This window comes from Coturnix japonica, chromosome 3, assembly GCF_001577835.2.
Source record: "Coturnix japonica isolate 7356 chromosome 3, Coturnix japonica 2.1, whole genome shotgun sequence".
Taxonomy (NCBI): Eukaryota; Metazoa; Chordata; class Aves; order Galliformes; family Phasianidae; genus Coturnix; species Coturnix japonica.
Genome location: NC_029518.1, coordinates 62,388,428 through 62,413,152, shown reverse-complemented (window position 1 = coordinate 62,413,152; position 24,725 = coordinate 62,388,428). Strand labels below are relative to the sequence as shown.

The 24,725-nt window shown below is 39.5% G+C and overlaps 1 long non-coding RNA gene across 1 annotated transcript; it reads left to right on the top strand.

Moving 5' to 3' along the window:
- Nucleotides 1-13,117: 13,117 nt before the first annotated feature.
- On the top strand, nucleotides 13,118-23,272 carry LOC107311795. Its single transcript, XR_001554259.1, has 4 exons — nucleotides 13,118-13,220; nucleotides 16,682-16,817; nucleotides 21,810-21,984; nucleotides 23,108-23,272. It is a non-coding gene; the product is annotated as an uncharacterized LOC107311795 (long non-coding RNA).
- Nucleotides 23,273-24,725: the final 1,453 nt, after the last annotated feature.

The window sequence follows — 24,725 nt, the reverse complement described above, 5'->3', positions numbered from 1 at the left end:
TAACTACCCTTTCTGTAAAGAAGTTCTTCCTAATATCCAACCTAAACTTGCCCTGGCACAACTTGAGGCCATTTCCCCTTGTCCTGTCACTTGTCACTAGTGAGAAGACCCACTCTCACTGTAAGAACCTTTCAGGTACTGGAAGAGGGCAATAAGGTCTCCCCTCAGCCTCCTTTTCCCCAGACAAAACAGCCCCAGCTTTCTTAGCCTCTCCAAGCCATTCACAAGCCTCGTTGCCCAAAAAATACAGATAGGCTGGTATTAAATCTCTGACTGCAGATTCAGATCTGTATTCTTACTTTACTGGACTCAAAAGAATGCAGGCAAAAAGCCAGAACAGTGGTGGACTAAACATTCACATTCAGTGCTAAAATCTTTCAGGCAGAAGGATCCCAGTCCTGGAGAGAAGGTTAGCCTAAGAGATGAGACACAGATCATCACTCTAAGTGTGAGTTGGGTTGTGTGAAAAATATCAGAGGGAAAAAGATGTCTGAAGAATAATATCTAGAAAAATTCGAAATTGTTTTTCTCCTGCCTATGTTTTTATACCCAGTCACTTCCATTTTCATATCAATAGAATGTAATACAAGAGAGCTACCACATACATTTCAGTTTAACCTTTCAAATTTTATGTTCACTTACATATTGTTATTTTAATAAAAATGATAAATATAATTCATGATTCAGTGAAGTCCCAAAGCACTTCCCCTTCTGTTAGTCTATGAGATACAGTTGAGTGAATGGTAAATGTTTTCATACCACGACTGAGCTGGAAAAATGAGGGATGGGCTTTTGGGAGAAGGGAACCAAAATGGAAAAACCTATAATAATTCACCATTCTATAATCTGAAAAGTTACCTCTGAAATAAAGCATTTAATGTTAGCCTTACTAAGCTCTTTAAAAACAAAAAACATAAAGTTCATAGTGAAACACAAGCACTGTTTTAAAAAGAGAGTTTGACCTTTTTGTACAATCGTTCTCTCCATCTTTTCGTACTGAATGCAATTGTATATCTTCAGTAAAACACAAATTAGTCTTGCTGTTATATAAATGACCTTATGTTACTCATGTAATCAGAAGTTAGGCAACATTAATGTGTTTTGCAATAATAAGGTGAAATAGGAGCAAAAGAAAGTCTGCATTGAGACAGGAAAACACACTTTGGAAATATAGATCAATGAGTGCAAAGAACATATTCTAGCATGTAAACTGTCTGAAGAAGTTTAGCTAGCTTACAAACAGTCTTACAATGTGTTTGCATTTTGCAGGCCAACAAACACTCATCATTAAATCAGTGAGGCCAGTCAAGATGTCTGTAACACAATAAGACACACAGCAAAATCAGCAGCAATAGCAGGAACAAACTTCCCTCTCTCTGCCTGCAAGTATCACAAACTTTTAGCGTATTCATTCCTAGTAGGCTCTTGGGAAGCACACTATCTCCTGACTTTTTTATAGCAAAGAGAAATTGTCTTCTCAAAAGTTGGTACTTTGATCGTGCTCAGAAATAAAGATCAGATGATGACTAAGGGTCTTGGGAATTGAATTATTGCTCTTCTTCCTGCTCACGCTGGCACACAAAAATGCACTCAAAGGCACTTTTCCATATATTTGTTATTGACGCAGATGCATTTCAATGAAAGAGGCTTACAGTACATGTGCTTAATTGACACTTTACACAAATGTTTGCTATGTACAGAATAATCAAGGAAACAGAGTCATGTTTATTATTACTGAATCAGCAGCAGTCTAATGGATTAAAAACATCCTCATTTTTTTCCTCTCTCCTGTTGTGAAAGTGCCAGTGTTGTAAACTCTCCCTGCAAGAGAAGTGGGTGGAGATGGGGCGACTCATGACCTCCATGATCTGGATGCTCCCATCTCTCAGGTTAGGTCTTCTGGCCACAACCCAAGATCCCAGAACATCAGCCACAGATACTTGGAGCCAATTGAATTGGGAAAGAAGACAGTAAATGTCTGTTTCCGGTTCGCAGGCTCCTTAGCGTCACCACATATTTTGGAAGTCTGTCTGGCTTCCTGACTTTGAGAGTCTCTTGATTTAAACTTCAGGGAACAGTAGTGAAAGGGAAGAAAACAAGGCTTACCTAAAACCTCATGAATAGTCAGAACATTTTCTTTTATTTGTCTTTTAAAACTTTAAAAACTCAAATTATTTGATAGAGAGATAGATAAATAGATAGACAGACAGACAGACAGATTTTATGGGGATATTTCTACTAACTCCTGATACTGGAATGAATCATGGTCCTTTACGTGTATGATCTTCAGAATGGAAAAATATACAAAAATGGGTCTGAACTTTTCCCTGTCCACACAGATTTCTAATGATTACCCTGGTGCCAGGAATGGAACTTAAGGACACTGTAATGTTGTACAAGAAGACTTGGTCTATGCTAAAACAATATTTTCCTAAATCTGGAACTACTGCCAGTCCTATTTAAACACAGATGTAAATTGGTCCTTGTAAAGCTTGTATGCATCTAAATTAACTCAATAAATTTTTTCAATCTGATTCTGTCTGCTAGAGCATATGCTTTTAATGTGGGAAGAACGGGATTTAGCGCTGCTTAGCATAGTCTTATAAAACTATTTTTAATCACACTGTGATAAGTGGCAGAGCACAAAGACTTGGCTGCTGCTCAGGGTGGGGAAATGGTGTATAATTATGAGGAACTGTACCTGTCCCAGCCCATTTAAATAGCTTATAATTGGAGCTCTAATAATGAGAGCAAGAGCTGAGATACTATAATGATCTGAAGAGGGAGGAAGAAGAGGTGAGTATAATCAGAAATCTGACATTGCCAAAACTGGAAGCAGTAGCTAAAGAAAAGGAGAAGGTGAAAGCAAGGGAAAAAGGCAGAGTGTGACCCTACTCCCTTTCTAATTGAAGTTCCTAGCATGACCATTGCTGTCACCATTTGCCAATTTCTGTGTTGGTGGAGTGGATGGGTTTTAGAGTTTTGGATCCAGTTGGGTACACGTGATTGGGCTGTAATTTCTGAAACCTCAGACATATGTTCAATATTGGGCTTTCTTCTATTGTAATAATCAGAGTTCCCACTGTTCCTTCCAGAGCAAGGACAGCATTCCTCATGGACTCCTCATCACCCTGGCGCTATTACCCCGCATCAGCAAGCAACTTCTACCCACGTTTACATTAGTATTCACAATCTTGCAAAAGTGACTCTGGAAGGGTCACATTTCCATGACCGGGCCTAGTGATACATTTACTTTCCCTTAGTCAGAGAGCTGAACTGCTTACCCTTGGCAGCCTGCCTGGGCAAGCACACAAAGCACGACATTGCCTTTCCATCTGAGGCTTTCATCAAAGGATGCAGAAATCTTCCTTGGCTGTCCTTGGGCCTTTGTTCTTTCTGTGATGAGCGCCTCTTCCAGGCCTATTGTGGCTTTACCGTTTGGTAGCAAACATCTCGATGGCTAGACAAGGAGACCTACTGCTGTGAAACCAAGTGAAACACAGTAAAAATCAAATAGCCTACAGCCTGCATTCCTGAGGAAAAGACCCCGTAATTTTTAAGAACTCGTATTTTACATTGAATACTGTGGAAGCTGGTTGGGGGAAGCTACGCTAGTCACTGGTTACATAAATTCCCTTGCAAAATGTCCACAGTTCTTGCCTTCCTTCAGCATTTAGTATGCTTGTGAAGGCAGATGGCTGGGCTTGTCTCCTTGAGACACAAAATTGACTGCCGTGCCAGAGAACATCTGGCCTCCCCAAACCCAAGGTAGCACACACATCTACCCAACATGATGCAGGCACAAGTGCATCACCACAGAGTGTCCATCTCCACTGTTCTCCTCCACCCCTTGTGAGGCTGGGACAACTGCCCCTAGATTGATGACAGAGCTTGCACTTCATCACCCTCGAAGTGGTGAGAGTTGTGTACATGGCAAAACTGACCTCAGCAAACAGGATTTCCTCAGAAATTTGAGACAGAAATACTTTGTTACACTCCTTCTTGTGTAATTTCTTGTGCATCTGCCACAGAGATATGTCTGTTCTTTGTTCATCAAAGTGCAATGCCACTAGCAGGAAAAGGGAAGAGGGTGTTTTGTCCAGGGAGGTGAGGGGCACCAAAACACTCCTACAGACAAACTGTCACCATAGGTGACATGCTTAGGCCAGGAAATCAGGCCCTGACTGCTCCCCAAAGGTAGAACCTGTTGGGCATGTTTGCAGTGCTTAGCTTTACTGCAACCTACATGAAGCAGTAACAGGAAGAGAGAAACACTTGGATGGGACAGTTGGAATCACCTTCAATGCTTCCGTTAAAAATCATTAGAGAAAGGCAGGGCAAGTGATGTGAAGTGTTCATATTGTCAAAGGCATTTCATGTCACAAAGCTGCTTGCAAAACTTTTTACAATTCCAACAGCTTAGTCTCTGGAAGCTGAAATGTTCTGTCTAACTTTTCCAACTTCATATTATCAAAGGTTGATTCTAGCAAGTGATAATTTCTCCATCAAAATTTTTGTTAAATAAATGTTTCAAGATTTTTTGTGTGATGAGTATATTCTTGCTGTGGAAAACCATTCCTTATACCCAGAGTCCTAAATCCTTGGCCTTGGGTCATCATTCCTGCTAGACACTGACATTTTCTGCTCAGCTCCATCAACTCCTGCTGGGCGAGATTATGACTGGCATTTGAAAATCTGGCAGGGTTGGTGATTGATCTCAACAGCAGCTCCCATTGGGTATTTGTTTTAAAGCTTGAAGGACACAAACGTGGCCTATAAAACTATGTGGTAACAATCAAAAGCACCAAAGAAATCCATCTGTCTCCTGTACTCTATCCGATTACTTGTTCTCCTTTCCTATCAAATATGCTAAACTATGACGCTGACATTATTGATTAGAGTGAAATATATCATAGCCCACTTTACTAATGCTTTCAATTTATTTCTATTTTAACTAATATTAGATTGAGTCTGCATTCACTGGTGAAGGTGGCATACAAAGAGAAGTTTAGGGGCCTCACAACACTTCAGATTCCTTGTTGTCCATTGAGGTCATCTAACAAGTAAACCAGAGATGAAACATCTTGTGGTTATCTCCAGATTTACAAAGGGCATAACAGAAATTGCCTTTTGTAGCTCTGTAGTTTATTTTAGAGGACTATTTTGCATGTTTTCTCTTTGGCAGAATGAGAGCTACTGAGTGAATAAATACATTTTAACCACAAATGAGCAAGCAAATGGAAGGAAGTGCTGTTTGAAAAAATGCTTTCAGTGACTTATTCGAGATTCAAAAAATGGCAAGAGGCTTTTTCTAGGAAGGAAGAGAGCTTCTAAATTGTCTTACGGAAGACAGTCTGATTTATAACTTCATTCTGAAAAAAAGTTAGAGGTGACTTACTGCGAATGGAATAGCTCTGACAGAGCATGAGCACTGTAGAGTTTGGTTTCTTTCAGAAAGAACATGCTATATCACTGTGATTATCATTTGTTGCAACATCACCAAATATGATACTGAGATGAGACTGCTGCACTTAGTAAGTCCACTTAGTTTCTCTCTCTCTCTCTCTTTTTTTCCCCAGTCTGATCTCATTCTACTGAGGGAGAGCCAACTACTTTTCCCCACCACTGTGGCCAATAAATGCTCTATGTATGACTTGTAAGTTTCCTCATCAGTCTTACACATGTTGGATATTTTTCTTGTTGGAAATATATCTGATGCCAGAAGAGGAGCTGAATAAATACCTCTTACTGTGAACTAACTTGTCACTTATAGTCATTGGTCACTGGGTACTTTCTTCTGGATTAAGTAAACATGGAATGTTACCTAATCAAATTATCTGTATTGTTCCACTGTAAAAGCAAAAGACTGACCTGATTTCAAACTTTGGACTTCAACTCCATATCTGTATTTACATACTAATCAGACTTCAAAATTACCCCTATTAATAGGCAAAACTCTATGTACTCTAAATTACGAACTCCAGATTAAAAAGTACTAAATATCCAAAGCCTTCTCAGTATTGTATGATGACAGTACTTGGGTTCAAACTCAGAGTTCTGTCTCATCTCTCTAAATTACCTAATGTACACATTTACTTTATAAACATTAACTTTTACTGAAAAAAACAACAACAATAACAACAAAACACTTCACAATATCTTGTTTGACTATTACCACACATAATAACTAAACCTATTTATCCTCCTCATTGCTGTATATATGGCTAACCAGGCAAGTGTTCTTGCTTTAGCCTCCTCTAGAGATTAGCCAGCATGTTATCAGTAATACTGGGGTATTGAGGACTGAGACATGTCATGAAGGATTGTCCCTCACAATTCTCAGTGGTAAAATAGGTAGGTAGACTTGGCTGACTTTTTGTTGTTGTTGTTGTTTTTGCTATCTATTACATGGTAAAATCAGGGCCAACAAAGACTTTCTCCAGAAGTGATGGAGGAGAGCTAAAATGAAATGCTGGAATGTGGTCATCTACCATAATCTCTCTAATATTTCTAACTACCGACTCATTTAATTATATCCATAGGATAGACTGTGTGTGATCTAGTTTTGAAGAATATATAAGATTTCACATTGCATTACTAGACAGAAACACATTTGCTTTATATTTCATTTGTAATGTCTCTTGGCCATTACCTCCTAGTCTAGGAAGTAAATAATCAGAAGGAAAAAAAAAACACAAACCTTTCTCTTGTAAATACAAACAGGTGAAAAAAAGACCTACACAGTTCCCTGCAAAAGCTGAAACACACTATATGATTAGATTGAAGGTACACTCCACTTTTATACTATACAACGTAGTATGCGTTGCTTACAGACAGTCTCTCTTGGAAGAGAGATCCTTGCTCCCCCATGGGGAAATCTCTTGCATTATGGAGTGCTGGTGGAGCTTCTTCACTCTTCTTCACATGAACACTGCACTTTATGTATTGCTGTAAAACATTTCAAATGCTTTTCTGCATTGTTTCTGTTTCTAATCTTTTACTGGATTACTGAATCCTCTTATCTTACGAAGGAATTATGTTTATAACAGAAAAGGAACTCTGAGACTGAATGCCCTGGGGAGTTGGATGATGAGATATAGAGACTGTTATCTTAACGGTTGCTTTCTTGAATTAGATCTAGTTGGTAGTGACCTAAAATCGCCTCAGCAAAATGACTGTTTGGTCTCCACTGTAAAATGTGTTTGGTGATCTCAGTTTAATTCCTGGTAAGTACTTCTCTGTGCACGAAATTGTTTCCATAATGGGTATCTTTGTTGGCAGTCTCTCAGAGATGTCAAGGATTTGATGGGAACAGGGACCAAGCTATCCTTTCATGCTGAATGCTGGCCCCTTCTAGCCATGTCTAAGGTAGAGTAATGCAGTTTACAGTGGATCAAGGTTTAGTTACCTGATAATCTGGTTCCTTTTGTGAATATATGTAGCAATATGCTAACTCCAAAAAATTACTTGTGACTTAAAATAAAGCTTCATTGAGAAACTTAACATGAGCCAGCAGTGCGCTCTGGCAGCCCGGAAAGCAAATGGGATCCTGGGCTCCGTCAGGAGAGGGGTGGTCAGCAGGGATAGGGAGGTGATCGTCCCTCTCTACTCTGCTCTTGTGAGGCCCCATCTGGAGTACTGTGTCCAGGTGATGGGAGCCTCACTCAGTACAAAAAATAGGAAATCTTTGGAAAGGGTCCAGAGGAAGGGCTCACAAAGATGATGCAGGGGGTGGAGCACCTCCCCTATGAGGACAGGCTGAGGGGTTGGGTTTGTTCAGCCTGGAGAAGAGAAGGTTGCGAGGTTGCACCTCATTGCAAGCCTTTCAAACCTGATAAGGAACTTACCCAGAGGGGAATTAAACTCTTCGAACGGGCCTTGATAAAAGCATGGACTGGGGAAATGGTTCTAAGTTGAAGGATGGCGAAGATTGTCAGTCTGAATGTTAGGGGAAAGTGCTTACTAGAAAGCGGTGGTTCAGGTCCCTGGACATGGCATGCCCAGTGAGGTTTGGGGATGCCCCACGTCCTGGAGTGTTCAAGACCAGGTTGGACGGGGCCCTGGGCAACCTGATCTAGTAAATGTGTATGTTTGGTGGCCCTGCCAGGCAGGGGGGTTGGAACTACATGATCCTTGAGGTCTCTTCCAACCCGGGTAATTCTGTGATTCTGTGATTCTGTGATTATCCAGGCTCCTTGTAACACTTTGAAGCCCAGGGTATATTTAGAAGCTTCACATCATAATCAGGCTGATTAGTTTAGCTGATGACATTTATCTGGAGGTAGATATGGTGCATAAACAGCATAATTCACATAAATAAAATCTGCCAGCCTTCCCTCTCTTTTTCTCTTCCCTTTACTTCTAATTTCTGGTCTATTTTGCTGGCATATGCATTTGTGTAAATACCTAAGGTCAATAAGATCTACAGATTACATAAAATCATAGAATACAATCATAGAATCATTAAGGCTGGAAAAGACCTCTAAGATACCTAGTCCAGCCATCAGCCCTTCCCCACCCTGCCCACTGACTATGTTACATGGGCCACACTTACATTGTTCTTGAACACCTTCAGGGACAATGACTCCACCACCTTCCTGGGCAGCCTGTTCCAGTGCCTCACCACTCTTTCTGAGAACAATTTTTTCTTAATATCCAACCTGAACTTCTGGTGCAACTTAAGGTCATTCCATCTCATCCTACCTCTGTTACATGGGAGAACAGGCCAACTCCTACCTCATGACAAACATCTTTCAGGGAATTGTAGAGGGCTGTAAGTTCTGTCCTGAGCCTCCTCTTCCCTAATGCTCTAATCAGCAAAAATAAATATGGGATGAAGTAAATTAAATGTAATTGTTTGCCACATTCAGCAAGTGAAGGATAGATTTTTGGATTAATTGAAAATCCTTCTTTTATTGCACACATCTAGAAAATTAAAATCCCGCAGAGTGCTGTGAATAGCAAAAGAATCAAAACAAATGGAGTGTTTAATTGATTATTTGCACATATTTTCACTAATATATCTGGACATATTTATGAAAGTTTGCACTGGGAATTGATATGAGTGAGAAGTCAGCAGAAAATTCAGCTGTTATTCAGTAACATTTCAGTGAAAAATGCAAAAAATCAGCAGGACCCTCTTTTCAGATTGCACTGTTGGAGCATGCAGTTAAGTTTATTTTATTTGTTGAAAAAGGCATAACAAAATGCAGCTGCTGGCACGGTCAGCTTGAAAGCCATGTAGGTTCAAAATGAGTGTTTGCACTGAAAATAACATCTGCTACATGCATGGACACAGTCTGTGATGAGATGTAACATGCAGACAGAAATGCAGATTGTTTGCTGTCATGCAGATATCGACAGTTAAGCTATAGACCTGAGCGTAAGATTTGCCCATGGCTCCAGCCTATGCATGCGAGTCCTTCAACAATTTTTAGCATAAACTGTATTGAATGCACTCCTGCAGCTGTTTAGGATTTTCAGGACAAGTCTCTTACTCTGCAGTTACAGCATTTACCATTGAAATTTTTAATTACAGGTTCTCATATCAACTGGAGCATTATATTATCATGGTGGAACTGAATAGCAATAGTGCTGCTGGAAATATGTAAGGCGATGCGTCACCATCTGAAAGTACTGATCCATAATTAATTTTACAGCAAAATAGGTAGTATTTTTGTACAGTATATACTATCATATTTGTACATGTTCTATTTAAATACTTTACAACATACATGTAAGTTATCTGGAATTATTTTTCCACATATACTGCCTTTCTGAGTTTTGAGCATATAACCTACAGTCAACTTGTCAAGTAATTTAGAAGCCATAATGTGCAACACAGATATATCTACATATATGGTAAAAGGACAACACTGATGGTACTCAGCCTTCTCTTTTCTTAATACATGAACCAGAAATAAATAATTGCTTTCTATTTTTCTTTTCCCAAAATAAATCTTAAAATCACAGAATTACCCAGGTTGAAAAAGACCTTGAAGATCATCAAGTCCAACCACAGCCTAACCTAACCATAGTACCCTAACCCTAATAAGACCTTGAGTAAATTCCTTTAAATAGCAGAGTTGAGAATGGCATATAACATGTTACTTTATGTACACCTATGAAGAGCGATAAATTGGCATCACCACATTCACATGAGCAAAAACTGCGTATGAAAAAATGAAACAGAATGCAGCCAGCCTTATCATAACCCATATTTTATGAACGCGTTTGCTTCTAAGAAGTGATCTGCCTTGAATTCATGTTTTTCCACCCATCTGAGTAAAAAAGATATCACCTTTTCCCACCAATTTTTCTTTGCTTAATTTGTAAGAGCACATTCCACTGTTCCATTCTTGAAACAATCAGTGTGAAAGGCTAGCCTTATAAAAAAAAAGAAAATCTGTTTCAAGCCATTGTGATCTTAGCGTGTGATGTCTTCTCAACTGGAATTTTTCAGGATAGATTCCTCACCAAACCACTACTTTGCAGAAAAAAGAGCTCATAGGTGAAAAATCAAGCCTATGACTCAGCAGCAGCTGGACACAACATAGCTGTCAGCTGGGAAGTAGGGAAAATATTTTCAGTCTGAAAAGAAAAAAGTACGATTTTTTCTCCTTTCTCTACCTCTGAGAAATGGTGGGAGTGAGCTCATACCATCTTATTCCCCCCAGGCAAATCTATATGACTTCAGTGAAAGGTGAATACAACTGCAAGGACAATGTGGCCCAACATGGCAATTATCTTTTTAACCTACAGAAGTCACTGCCAAATCACTTGTTGCAATCACACATTTCTCCAGCCCATGCATGCAGCTCCACTGGAAAAGAAGAACAGAGAAGCTAAACCTTTAGTTCTGCATTTTTTAAGCCCCTAAATCTCTGGAGTACTCATTCACTGTACTCTGACTCACAAAAAGAGCAACAGAAGAGGGAGCAGTTCTTAGATCGTAAAACTGTAGTAGGCAGTTTCCAAGCTGCTACCAGAGCTAGTTGACTTGTCTTAATAAAAGTTTAATCTGTGCACAGTAGCTGAGATCAGCACCAGTCTGTTTCTCAGCAGTGTTTTACTTTGCTGCTCTGTTCACATAATGCAAGTCCATCAGTACTGTTCCTCTGGCAGTTTCCACTAAGCTGATTTTCTATAAATGTGCGTATGCACTGTGCTAAATTGTTCCTTTTCCTGCATTGCCTCGCAGAGCAGTATTACTCAACATGGTATAAACTTCTTAGTCACCAATATCACTGGGCTTTCTGTGGCATAGACCCAGTGTTCTGTACTGCATTCCTCATTTTCTAGAACAAACTGGAGTTTGTTTTTGTTCGTAGAGTATTGACCAATATCCGGAGCACTGCCCAATGGAGTCCAACAAGGAGCATTTCACCACCTCCCATTTCTCTGAGCTACACTGTGTGGTATCATTAAATTTGTACTTGCAGGAAACTGTGTCATCCTGCCTTTCCTTCTTTGATACACCACCATCAAAGGCCATTCAAAGCGGGGATCAGAGCTTAGTCAGTTCAGTCTTGTGACATGTTTGTTCCTCCAGAAGATTGATCTCAAGATCAGGTTTATTATGGTGTTAAATTTATACCCTCCACTTTAGCTAATGATATTCAGTTCTTCTGTCTGAACTGACTGGTGCTCACCACCCAACCACTAAAGCACTTCTGCTATTATCAATTAAAGCGAGGTCTGGCAATTAAGGAAAGAAGAAAAGAGCACAAAAACTAGCCAAAATTTCATTGATATGTGGAAACTGAGAGCGTCTCTGTACATTCATCCAGATGCCCAAAAACTGTCAGGCAGAACAGCCCAGAAAGCTATTGCAACATCCAATAGAGACACAGAGATAGGAAAAGGGTAGGTTTGAGAATGGTCTTTTTTGCATCTGCAGGGAGGACCAATAAAACTCATTACTTTAGGCTAATTTCCCAGAAATAAGCTACAGGAGATGAGTTTTAGGCATTTGATTCTCCCATAAGACTTTGAGGGGAGCCTCATTGTGTCCATTGTGGCAGGAGTCATGGGGTACTTTACCTCCTCCTTTTCCCAATAGAGTCAGGCCTCCATGTTTGGGAGTTCTGCACCTGATGACTTACCATTTTTATAGTATTCAGGCTCTGCAGTGAAGATATGCTTCAGATTGTTCTTCCTATTGGATTAATCTGTGGTTTAATTAAGCATGGCAAAGTTATAGCAAACTATCTGAAACAGTTCATGCTCCCTCATCATGATGTACTGGGCTTGGCACAGATACACCACCCACGCTAAAAACATGCTATTGATGACAAAACCTGAAAGTCACCACAGGCCTTTCATAATCTAAATTACAGAGATGGTGTCTGAGTAGCAATCACGTGGCAAAGATTCTTTCTGCATGTTCAAAAACAGTTGGCCTGAGCAATCAGGCAGAAAGATCTGGTGATGGACAGATTTATAACTGCCACAAATCTGCCAGGTTTGAGTCTTCTCATTAACATAGGCTGAGAAGCTTGCACTCCCCTAACATGTGAGGTGGTCATGCCCATGTGTTCATGGACATGCAAAGCATTGACCTTCAAAACTCATTCTTGTCTTCCTTCTCACAGACCATAGGCTGGGATTTTCACTGCATTATCACACTGATACCCACAAATATGGTGGGTAGCAAACTCAATTGATCATTCTGAACCAGCATGTGAAGAAGTAACTAGTCAGCCAAAGTGAGACCTCCCCATGACTACCCTGGTCTTAGACTGTCTTGTGAGGCTGACTCCATCACACACAAAATTTCCCACTCCATCACCCACGCTCTTCTCCTTCTTGCCTGACTGGGTGAAAATTCAAAGCTGCTTCTTCTCTTGACTTCCTGGAAGCCTGAAAAGAAATGAAAGCTTCCAGAGGATCTGTTAGTGCTCAGTATGTTTGCTCATGCCTGAGTGTGTGCTCATCAGCGTGCATGAGTGTGCATGTCCATGAAGTTCCCCTTGCTCTGCTTCCAGGCAGCTGTCTGTTTTTCTCTTGTGGTCAGCGGTGTACTCACTCTGTTTGAAATCTGGCCTGAGATGCGGTTACCCTGTTAATGATTTTGTTGAGGGCAATTATGGAAAGAACAAACACAGCAAGAGTTCCTTACAAGACCCCAAAGTCCTGCAGTCAGCGCAAGAACCAGAGACACGTTCAGTTAGATACTAAAAATCAACTGAATTACAAGCAGGAATTGGCCTTTTCTTCTGGTAAGGTGCTGAGTATCAAGAGAATTCAGATTTGTTTCTTTTCCCTGATCATATAGCAGTAAGTATGGTATCTTGTGAAGCGCTCGAGGAGGCAGAATTGTTTGATATTTATTGTATCCTACAAGTGAGAGTTAATGGATCAGGTTTCCTTGGCTTATTGAAACAATTCATAAAGATGAACTCTATCTCAGTTCAAAATGCAGATCAGACATATTGACATCTACTGTTCAGGAGTTAAACTCTGTATCAGATCCTTACAGAGACAAAATTAAGAGGAACTGTGCATGCATATTTACTGAAAATTTGTTCTTTGATTCTAAAAACTAAGTTGAGGGTCCTCTCTAATAAAAACAGTAACTCTAGCTGTAACTTGGTTTGCTCTGCAGTTGTAGAATATTCTGACTTAACAAGATGGAAAGTCTGGTACTCTCTACTACTAGTGAAACTTCCTTTTATTTGTCTGCCTTTTTTTAATGAGGAGTAGAATAAAAAGCAACTGTTTCAATTGTTGTGGAACTGGAGTAAAGAAAATGTGAAGCAGTAGTAGAGGAAATGCAATAATTTGTAGCATTAAGAATCTGAGAATTATCTTTAAACCAGAATTCATTTTTTAGACAAATAAAGTAGTAATGCTGGGAAACATCATCACGACGTCCTGTATTCTTATGAAAAACAGTTTGTAATCAAAATATGCACTTTTCATTGGTAGCAGTTCTGATACTTGTTAAAAAACTGAAGATTGGAATAGTTGTTCTACTGTTTTGCTAGGAAAGGAAAAAAAAAAAAAGGAAATATTAAAATGCAGTGAAATTCAATTTAATTTATGTGAGTTTTTCTCTTACTTAACATTCATTGGATGTATGTGAAGAAAACTACTTCTTCACTGCCTGTCTCTTAACACCCTGTTTATAACATATTTATATCCTTATTAGAAATTCATAATTCAAAACTAGCTTAAGAGTAAAGTCATCATCTCATTAGCCTTTAAACCCACTAAAGTTGTAGATTACCTCAAGGTAATCATAAAGCATTTCAGGCTCTTGGATACAAAACAAAACGAGACTACCACAAATTGAAATTATCTTTGTGTTTAGCTATGTTGTAAAAATTCTTCAAAACACAGAGATGGTGAATCTACTTTATTTTGAGTCCCTATACAAGAAATCCTTCTTATTACTGATGACTCAGGAAAAGACTCTAGCAAACTTATTTTCTCCAGTCTTTCAGTTTTCTTTCTCCACACAGCTCACATCTTCAGAGAAGTCAGATACACAATCTCAGGAATCCTGTAAAAGTCGTGAGGTGTACCTGTAAGCATACAGGGCTGGAGGCAGGCATTTGACCCATAGCAGCATCACTGGCCAAAGCCTACCCTTTGCAGAAGCTGGAAATGGCTCCTGCAAAGCCTCTGGTTGGTACTGGAGATGCTTCAGTCTGTACCAGCAGTACCACAACAATGACGTCAGCATGTCTATGGCCAGTTTCACTTTGAGTTTTAAGGTTCACACCACACTGAAACTCAAGAGTACAAATAGTACAGGGGATGTCCCACTGTACTGCAAAGTAAGTACACCAGCTCAATTTTCCAAAACCAATGCAAATTGCAGCTGGTGGCTTTTGCAGAGCCTTACCAGGTAGATCATGCTACAAAGCTAGCTAGCACACTTTAAAGCAACAAGCTCAACCTTCCCACAAAGTTGCAACAAGTGACTGGTCATCCAGCCTCAAAAACACCACCTTGAACTCCTCGGTAGCTGAAGACAGCACTAATAAAACACTCAGTAAACTCTCCAGAGAGCCCTCAGCAGACACTTACGCTTCTTGTGCACCACACATATTTCACTGAAGCAGAGTAGTATTTGGGTTTACCATTTTTGAACTGGTTCAAGCCACAGGAAGAATTACACTGCAAAGCAGCATAGAAAGACCATACAACTGGCTTCATCTGAGAGTGTGAAATACAGAGGGTGTGTAGTATGTGATAATGCTATTCATAGAAGGTGTTCTATACCAACTGCAGGGGTTGACTTTTTTCATACTGGATTGAATGTTCCTCAGAAATTCTGAAAAATCAAACCTTGTTGGAATTTGTATTATCTTGGAAAAGGACACATATGGAGATATGATTTCATAGAGAATCATCTATCTATCCAATGATGACCACAAGATAGAAGAGGATTTAAGGAATCACTGACTTGTGATTCTGTTCCACTGAAAAGTACCTCTATTTCTTCCTCTTCTCACTGCAAGTTCAGTACATCGTGAGTTTTCCATTGAATGAGGAATTTCAGGAATCATAGGTTTGCAGATCCAATGGCTATTTCTGGCTACCATCTACTGTAAAGTACAGCAGCTACATTAAGTATTGCCAAAATACTAGTCTGAAGTCAATTAACAATTGTTAGTATGAGGTGTTTCATTCTAATCCTTAAATAATTCACCTTCTTTTGATGTTAATAAAGTGGCTTAGGGAAGTAACACTTGATGTAAAAAAGCCACAGATGCCAGAAAAAACAATTCTTAATAACTTAGAGCAGTTAACAGCTGCAAATTAAGTGTAACAGTAAACTGTATTAGTTAAAGAGATGTATATTGATTTAAGTGCACATACATTTTTATTAGTAGAATGTATAATGTGTTACACTGCAGTATTTAAGTGGTAGGACTTTTTATTACTGTTTAAAGTGTTCAAACAGAAAACAGTGAAGAATGAAAAATAATTCACTGCATTCTTGTGGGCAGCACCCACATGTTCACATTTCCCAATGTTTTATTCTTTATGGGAAAAAAAGCGTGCACTGGGCAACAACATGTTTTTTTTCCCGTGTAAAAATCATGTGCCAGTGATTCACTAATTCCTATTTTTCCTTGTACTCATAAATGGGCAGAGGGATGACTCTCAATGAAGCCATTAAAGGATGGAGAATATCTCAGAGAGTCGACATTCCAAATGATATATTTAAGATAAGACGGATTCAAACAGGTCACTGGTTTACAGTTGCACAACTGTACGGGATTTTTTAATATGAAAAATATAGTTCCTTTCAGTATAGTCTCCTGAAATTCTAACTTACATACTGTTTGAAGCAAAGTAGTTTGATGAACTAATGATACAGTCACTCCCATATGTAAAAAAAAAAAATAGTTTAGGGAAATCTAGGAAACAGCACTAAAAAAATCTTACACTCTGTTATTTGTTTTCTAATTTCTAAGCCAGTAGGGAGTATTCTATCCAAACTTTTCACCTTTCTTCTGCACCACTGAAGAGTAGAAACACAAGCTGATCATTAAAAATGCAACCCCAAAGTCCCATGTAACTAATTGCCTCCAAGATCTGGATTCAAAGTAATCTGGCAGTATAGCCCGTATAGTTGTTATTGGAAAAATACATTCCATCCACCTAATTTTTTTTCCCTTCAAACATTTGAGTGATAAAGCTTTATTTGCACTTGTATTCACAGAAAAACAGTGATAAACTTATGTCTTGAGTATCACTGTCTCAGAAAGGAGAAAGACTGCTTGGCGTTTTAGAAGATCACCAAGGTCACTCCTTTCACTAGAATACCAACAAGATCAGACCCACAACTTCTTACTTTGGTAAGTAATTTTCTAATTTCAGTATCAGGTGGAAAAAGTGGATTTTTTCCCCTAAAGTATGTCCTTTTGTCATTTTTGTCATAAGCAGGGATTTCCTCTTCCTCCTGATTATAAAGTTTTGAGTGTGGGTCTTATACTAGTGCTAAAACAATGTAGAAACAGAATGAATCCTGTGACGTATATAGTTATTTGTGCCAAGACAGGTGAAACTTCAAACAATATTGAAATTGTGCTTTTTTAGCCCTGCAGACCAAGGTAAGCTGGAGGAAAGTCCTTAAAAGAGGAAAAAGGAGAGGAAAAAGTACAAATCATGAACCCCCAAAATCATCACTTTCAGTCAAACTAGATGTAGAACAGTCAAATGAAGAGCAGTCAAGACCATCAACTTCCTTAGGGCAGATAGCAATTTAAGTATTGCATATGCTCATGCACTGTGTGGAAATAGCTCACATGAGGGACAGTTGAAATTCACAAACAGTACTTCTACATCAGTTCAAACCTGCAATTATATCTCTGACATTAGAAAATGCTTTACTCACAGAGGCTTGGAACTTCTTCCCCACTGCTGTATTTACAGAGCAGCTCTACAGTCTCTCCTTTCTGTGCAATTCTTTAGAAGGCCTAGAAATGAAAGTTAAATAACATCTGACTTGTGTAATGTACACTGAATTTAAATGATTTTCCAGAACGCTAGTTTCATTCAATAACCAATTTGAGAGGGTATACTGTAGAGTGACAGCAGTAGAAAATGAAGGGATAAAACATTTTATTGTGATCCACTAAGGAGAAATTAAACTGGTGAAAATCTGAATCATAAGGTATAACCCAAACAGAGACCAGTAGGGTCTGTGAGAGGAAACAACACCCTTTGATGGTCTACTCCTACTTTCATATAGTAAGGCAAGAACTTTGTGTGAAATGGGCTTTAGTAAGGAATAGTTGTCATATTTGGGAGGGTGCTTAGGAGTGGAGAAATTAAATGAGAACATGATGAATGATGTAAGGTGGAGCCTGGTAACGAGCGGTGTTCCCCAAGGGTCTGTCTTGGGACCAGTGCTCTTTAACATCTTTATTAATGACATCGATGAAGGAACTGAGTGCACCCTCAGCAAGTTTGCTGACGACACCAAGCTGAGTGGTGCGGTTGATACAGTGGAAGGAAGGGATGCCATTCAGAGGGACCTTGACAGGCTGGAAAGCTGGGCTCGGGTGAACCTAATGAGGTTCAACACAGCAAAGTGCAAGGTTTTGCACTTGGGCCAGAAGAACCCCAGGCACCTGTACAGGCTGGGAGGAGTTGTCCTTGAGAGCAGCTCGGCAGAGAAGGACCTGGGGGTCCTGATGGATGAAAGACTCAACATGAGCCAGCAGTGCGCTTTGGCAGCCCGGAAAGCAAATGGGATCCTGGGCTCTATCAGGAGAGGGGTGGTCAGCAGGGATAGGGAGGTGATTGTCCCTCTCTACTCGGCTCTTGTGAGGCCCCATCTGGAGTACTGTGTCCAGGTGTGGAGCCCTCAGTACAAAAAAGATATGGAGATTTTGGAAAGGGTCCAGAGGAGGGCTACGAAGATGATCAGGGTGCTGGAGCACCTCCCCTATGAGGACAGGCTGAGGGAGTTGGGCTTGTTCAGCCTAGAGAAGAGAAGGTTGCGAGGTGACCTCATGGCAGCCTTTCAGTACCTGAAGGGAACCTACACCCAGGAGGGGAGTAAACTCTTCAAAAGGGCTGACAATAGCAGGACATGGGGAAATGGTTTTAAGTTAAAAGAGGGAAGATTTAGGTTGGATGTTAGGGGGAAGTTCTTCACTAGGAGAGTGGTTAGGCCCTGGAACAGGCTGCCGAGGGAGGTTGTGGATGCCCTGTCCTTGGAGGTGTTCAAGACCAGGTTGGACGGGACCCTGGGCAACCTGATCTAGTAAATGTGTATGTTTGGTGGCCCTGTCAGGCAGGGGGGTTGGAACTACATGATCCTTGAGGTCCCTTCCAACCTGGGTCGTTCTGTGATTCTGTAAGGAAAAATGCAGAAACTAAGTGGAGAGCAAGAATGGATGCTCTGATGGCTATGGTTAAGTGGAATGATTTCTGACGGGACAAGAAATCAAGCACTGAGCTTCCTCCCAGGCCTTCACCAGACATACTTTGTAATTCTGTGAGGACCAGATAAATATGTGTGTTTCTCTCTGTCAGTGGGGCAGGAAGAAGTACTCCTGTTAACAGACTGCTACAGTATTCTACTCACTTTCCCCTTGACACATGTTCTAGTACTGTAGTATTAAGACTTGTAGGAAAAAATAATCCCATGTCATGCATTCTGGGAGCTTTCTGACAATGTTTTTAAGAGAAAAGAATATCAAGAATGTGTTCTAAAAAGTAGTTAAGATTTTATTATTATTATTATTATTATCATCATCATCATCATCATCATCATCATCATCATTATCATCATTATTATTATTATTTTATTTAAGCTCCGGTTCACCATTTTGCTCCTGCACACCTTTTCTTTCTGAAAAATTTCTAGCCCCAGAATAACAATATGCTGGTATTTCAAGACTGATGAGGACATATCTATCACATGTTTGCTTTATAAAATAGTTTCTTTGTAGCTGCAAGTAGTCCTTTCTGTAACTTTTGTAGAACAGTTGATTATGTACCACAGTAAAGTGAGAGTGAGATATGCTGACAAGATGACTGGATCCATTTCGATCAAGACTGATAAGTTAGATTCAACCTTCACCAATATGCTGATGGTTCCAAACAAAGCCCTCTGAACTCAGTGGAATTACAAGAATGGATTTACTCCTTCATTCCCCAGATTTACGTGAGAGGTATCAGTACTTCATTATTCAACCATCTCTTATGCAGTCACCTTTGCTGCATGGACCATTAAAATCATGATGAAGAAGAAAAGAAATTGCTCATTAGTAATTTTCTTTTCATCAGCAGTAACTTACAATCTCTCTCTAGAAATTAATTCTGAAAGCAGTGAAACTGTGGATGCCACAGATTTATCGAATGCTAAAAAGATACTTCTTTGTTGTTGACAATCAGTATACTATGGTAGTACTTTATTTTGTCTACTTGCCTACTTGCTCCTGAGTGATGATCAGCCTACCAAACAAAACAGGCCAGATTGCTTATGTGAGTTCTTAGTGAGAAACCCAAGCATGATTTACCCCAAAGACACTGTGATAATATGATATGTACACTTGAAAGCTTGTACAGAATGTATCACAGTTTCAACAGAGAAAAGCAAAAATATCTGTTAGGAATCTATTTAGTCAGTGTATAAATTACTGCCTCTGTGTGTCACAATGGTTGCTGACTGAATCTAACTCAGCATTTAGACCTGGCTTAGCAATTCCTCACTTACCCAGAGTCCAGAGGAACAAGGACCAAGATTTCAAGCATAGATAACTTAATTACAGAATAATGTAAAGGTATCTTGAACTATCTGAGGGCATGGGAAAGGTGGATTCTGAAGTGAGAATGAGTATGGTTATTGCAAATGGCTAGGCTTTACAGTGTTGTCTGCACTGCATGAACCCAAAGAGGACCTGTGGGAATTTTCAGTAGGAAAGATCATCCAACCTGGCAGCTACTCCTTCAGACAGATTATAACTTACTTTGTCCTTGACTAATTCGACTAATCCCTGCAATACACTGAGACAAAATAGAGTTGAACTTACACTGATTATACAGAGCTAGTTTGGAGTAAGACTGTCAATTCAGAGGGAAAATTAAGTGAATACTGAATATGAACAGTGGCCTGTGCAAGGACACCACCCACATTACAAGGCTAGAATTTGGCCAACACCTTTTTATCATTTACTATACTTCAGGTTAAAATAAGATTTTTTTAAAAAGCAAATACTTTCAGATGTTCAGAGGTACTGTTTGAAACTAATTTTCCTGTCATATACGTTTTCAAGGAAACAAAACGTGATACAGATGGAGATGGCAAGACCTGCTGCAGACATCATTCTTATTCTAGTTTGGCCTGTTTTACTCCTTTGCAGTAGACTCCAAAATAAATTGAACTGATCTATACAAGCTCCAGGATGAAGCATCTATAACTTTCCCCAAAATCTACACTAGCTTTGCAGAAAGACCTTGATTTAGCAGGCTCTAAAGCCTGCTGCAAAGTAAAGGAAGGAAAATCTTTAAGTAAAACATGGAAATTCTGAGCCAATTAGAAGAGACAGTAATTACAGTGGACTAAATTGCCGTACATCTGTGACATGTATCACTGTAACTTCTCTGAAGTCCATGGAATCCTGGCCTTAAAATACAGGATGAAATCCAATTGCAAATTAAAGAAGATTAGTAGGTTTTCTTCATTTGCTTCCTTTCTTGCCTTTAGAAAAACACATGCTATTAATTTTGCCTTCCATCTGTACAAAGAGGTAGCTATCTCCCTGGACAGAAATAAAAGAAAAATGGGATCTGCTGCTTTGCAGTGGAAAGAAGCATGGAACAAGCAGCTGATGTTCATGGAATGGCCACCCAGGTGTGAAGCTTGCCTGATTTAAAGGATAAGCAAAAGAAAAAAAAAGATGATAATAATATACAAGATGTTCCTAGAGTGGTTAGTCCTAGCTAGGAGATGGGAGAAGGAAAAGGCGGTATCTGTGTTGTATTTCCTGCTGTTACACCACAGCAGGAAATAACTCAGGGGACAAGTTTTTTTTGCCAGTTTGCTGCCTTAGATTTATAGTCAAACTTGGAAAAGTTACGTGCCTCCTCAATAATCGCCTCTATTGGTGGGAGATGATGAAGGGCACCCCACAGTACACAAAAAGCACACAGTCATCTCTCAAGTTGTATAGTATCTTGGAGCACCTTTTGAGAAGCACCAAGTAACAAAACAAAATAAGTGGGTAGAACTGTTTCCCCTGATGGCATGACTCACACTGATCCTCCTCCTTTTCAGTTAACCTTCTAACACCATAGTGATTGTCATCTTTATCAGATGTGGTTTATTCTTACAGAAAGACACAAATACTTGCCACAGTTACAACCTATTTCAAACTACAATAACACGAAGGATAATCTTGTGGCTTTCTCATGACGTTTGCCCTCAACATACAGAAACTCAGATAAACTCCTTGGATGGTAATTCACCTAACACTCTGGAGACCAACTGACCACACAACATCTGCCTCGGTGAGAACAAATAAATAACAAATATATAACTGGACTGACTGAATAAATGAGTAGATGAAGATAGGTATCAACATAGATAGTAGCTTCATGAGCAGGAAGAAAATGCTGTGGTTCAAGACAGAGGAAAAGATAGCCAGGATCATTCGGGCTGCCTGGATCTTCTGTGTTCTCTGATTCTGCTGGAGGAATGGTGCTTTGGAATGATTGTGACCAGTCTGAAGCAATAGTCCAGAACTGATTTCATATCCAGTTGTATATTTTCCACTATAACCTCAATACATTCCTAACACGTAAGTTCATCTATAAACTTGAAGATTATATGGTTCAATCTTAATTCTCTGGCAGAAAGTCCAAACAAGGATATTTATGTCATCTCGTGATCAGAAATGTCATTCTGAGATGTCAGAGTATGGATAGATCCCTTAATAGCTTAGCACTTCTTATGAATTTGGTGGCATGATGAGTTATAGCTCCGCAGGTGTGACTGTAAAACAACCAAGATGTTGCTGAGGTTTATTTGCTTAAGCTAAAAGAGGGTGCTACTAGTCCTCATCTTCCCTGGTTAACCATTTATGTTGGTAATCCAAACAAATGGACACCTCTTAAGTCTCACAGCAGGCTGCACTGAAAATAAGCAGAGATGATTCATGTTGCTAGATGAACTGTGATGGTCTGAGAGAGAGAACTAGACATTTCCCTGTCCCCCAAGTCATACCATTGTTGTAAATTAACTGAAGGTTTCCAACCTTCAATTTCAACCTAGTCAGTGATACCATAGTATCTCAGTATGCATAACATAACATACATACATACAACTCTCACAAGTACAATTAAATAAGATTTCTGTACATAAAGGTCTCATTTTCTTCATTTTGAGGGTTCAGAATGGTAATTCAGCATAGTATCACCATCCTCAGATGATGTCCGACTGCTTTAAACACTTCTTTTTCTTTTCTTTACAGCTAAGTTTTCTCTCATATTTACCACAGAAAGTGCCCATATTAATAGAACAATAGAAATATTGGTTAAAAGAAACTTCTAAATATCATCAAGTCCAGCCTCTCACTCTGTGCAAGATAACTTCCCATTCAAAATCAGATCACTCTTGGTTTTGTTTTTCCAGGTCTTGAGCAGCTCATGAAGGATGGAACTTTTCAGGTGACCAGCTCAAGTGCTGCGCCATTTTCCTAAGGAAAGAAAACATTTTCCCTAATGTCTGGACTTACTTTCCCAAATTGTATCTTGGGTCCTTTGCCATTTATTAAAGTCTGTGGCTATTAAGTTGAGTTAGTCTCCATTGCAACTCCCCTCTAAGGCAGTTTTAGGCTTCCATAGCCTCTCTTTCCCTGGGGTAAACTAGTCTAGTTCTTTCAGTTTCCCCTGGCAAGTTTTGTGTTCCTGATTCTCTTGGTAAACTCCTGTTGTTCCCTTTCCAGTTTTTTTAGCATTTGGGCCTTGAATTTAAGGAAACTTCTGCAGCATACCCACAGTTTTGTCATAACACACGCTCTACAGCAAATACACTGCAACAGCTACCTTCAGAGAAGTGCACCTAGGATGATTAGATGCCTTGGCCATTTTGAACTTTTATCTTATTTGCAGTAATTATGAAAGCATCATTTTTCTTGCAGGCTGTAAAATAGAGGAATACAAAATCTTACATAAAATATTTCACAGAGATCCTCAAAGCACCGAACTATCCCATGTTGCAGTAAGAGAGAGAAGATGGAAAAGAAAGTCTCCAGAGCTGTTTATGTGGTACTGAATGAACATGTGGGAGAAACAAGTTCAAATCCCTAGCATACAATGGAAAATCCCTGCCTTGAATCAGGTAGAGCAGGAAGTTGCACCTGGGTCTTACACATGCCTGCCCTATCCCTTCCCCACCCACCTATTAAAGTGACACATTCATCTCACCAGTACACACAACTGATAGAACATTTCTGGTTTCATTTCAACATGAAACAAAAACAAATTCTTAAACCTCAAAGTAGTCACATAGCAAAATTGCTGTCCCTTGGTCAACTAATGTCTTCTGACATCTTCCCTGACCTCAGTTATTTTGGTTGTTACTTGCTGTAATTGTCTCTTGCCCACTATGCACGTGCACTGAAAAAAAGAAATAACGTGGAAGAAGAAATTATTCTAAGGGTATTCTCATTCTCAGCAGCAAATGTATTATTGTAAGCAAGTCCTTGGTGCTGTTTAGCACGAAACCCACAGTTTCTGGTCATTGAAAATGGGTCTCCATCAGAATACCACTGGAATCCATTTAATGATATTTCTGAGGGCAACTTCTGAAAACTGTACGTGTTTTCATCTGAACCAACCCAGGCTAGAAGTGTCTTGCTACATCCTCACACTATATCTACCCTTGACCATGGTTATCTGAACTGGCCTTAAATCTCTTGGCTACTTTCTACTTTGCTGGGGACTACATTGTGCTCAGAGTTATGATAATATATGTAGCTATCTACAAGTTTATCAGCTATGTGAGGACTAATGTGGCTGATATGCTAAATTACAAAGTGTATCTAGTAAATAGTCACAAGGGGCACTAGAAGAAAATTCTTAAGATATTTCAGAAATTATGAGTGAAATGCACACTTTGTTTCTGCTGCTGTTAAAGAGGTTTTCAAAATAGTAATGAGTACATCTAGTTGTCCTTGTACCTGAAGGATGTCAGGGTGTTCAGCCAGAAAGGATGATCAGCCTGCAGTGGTTTCAATCAATATCCAAGA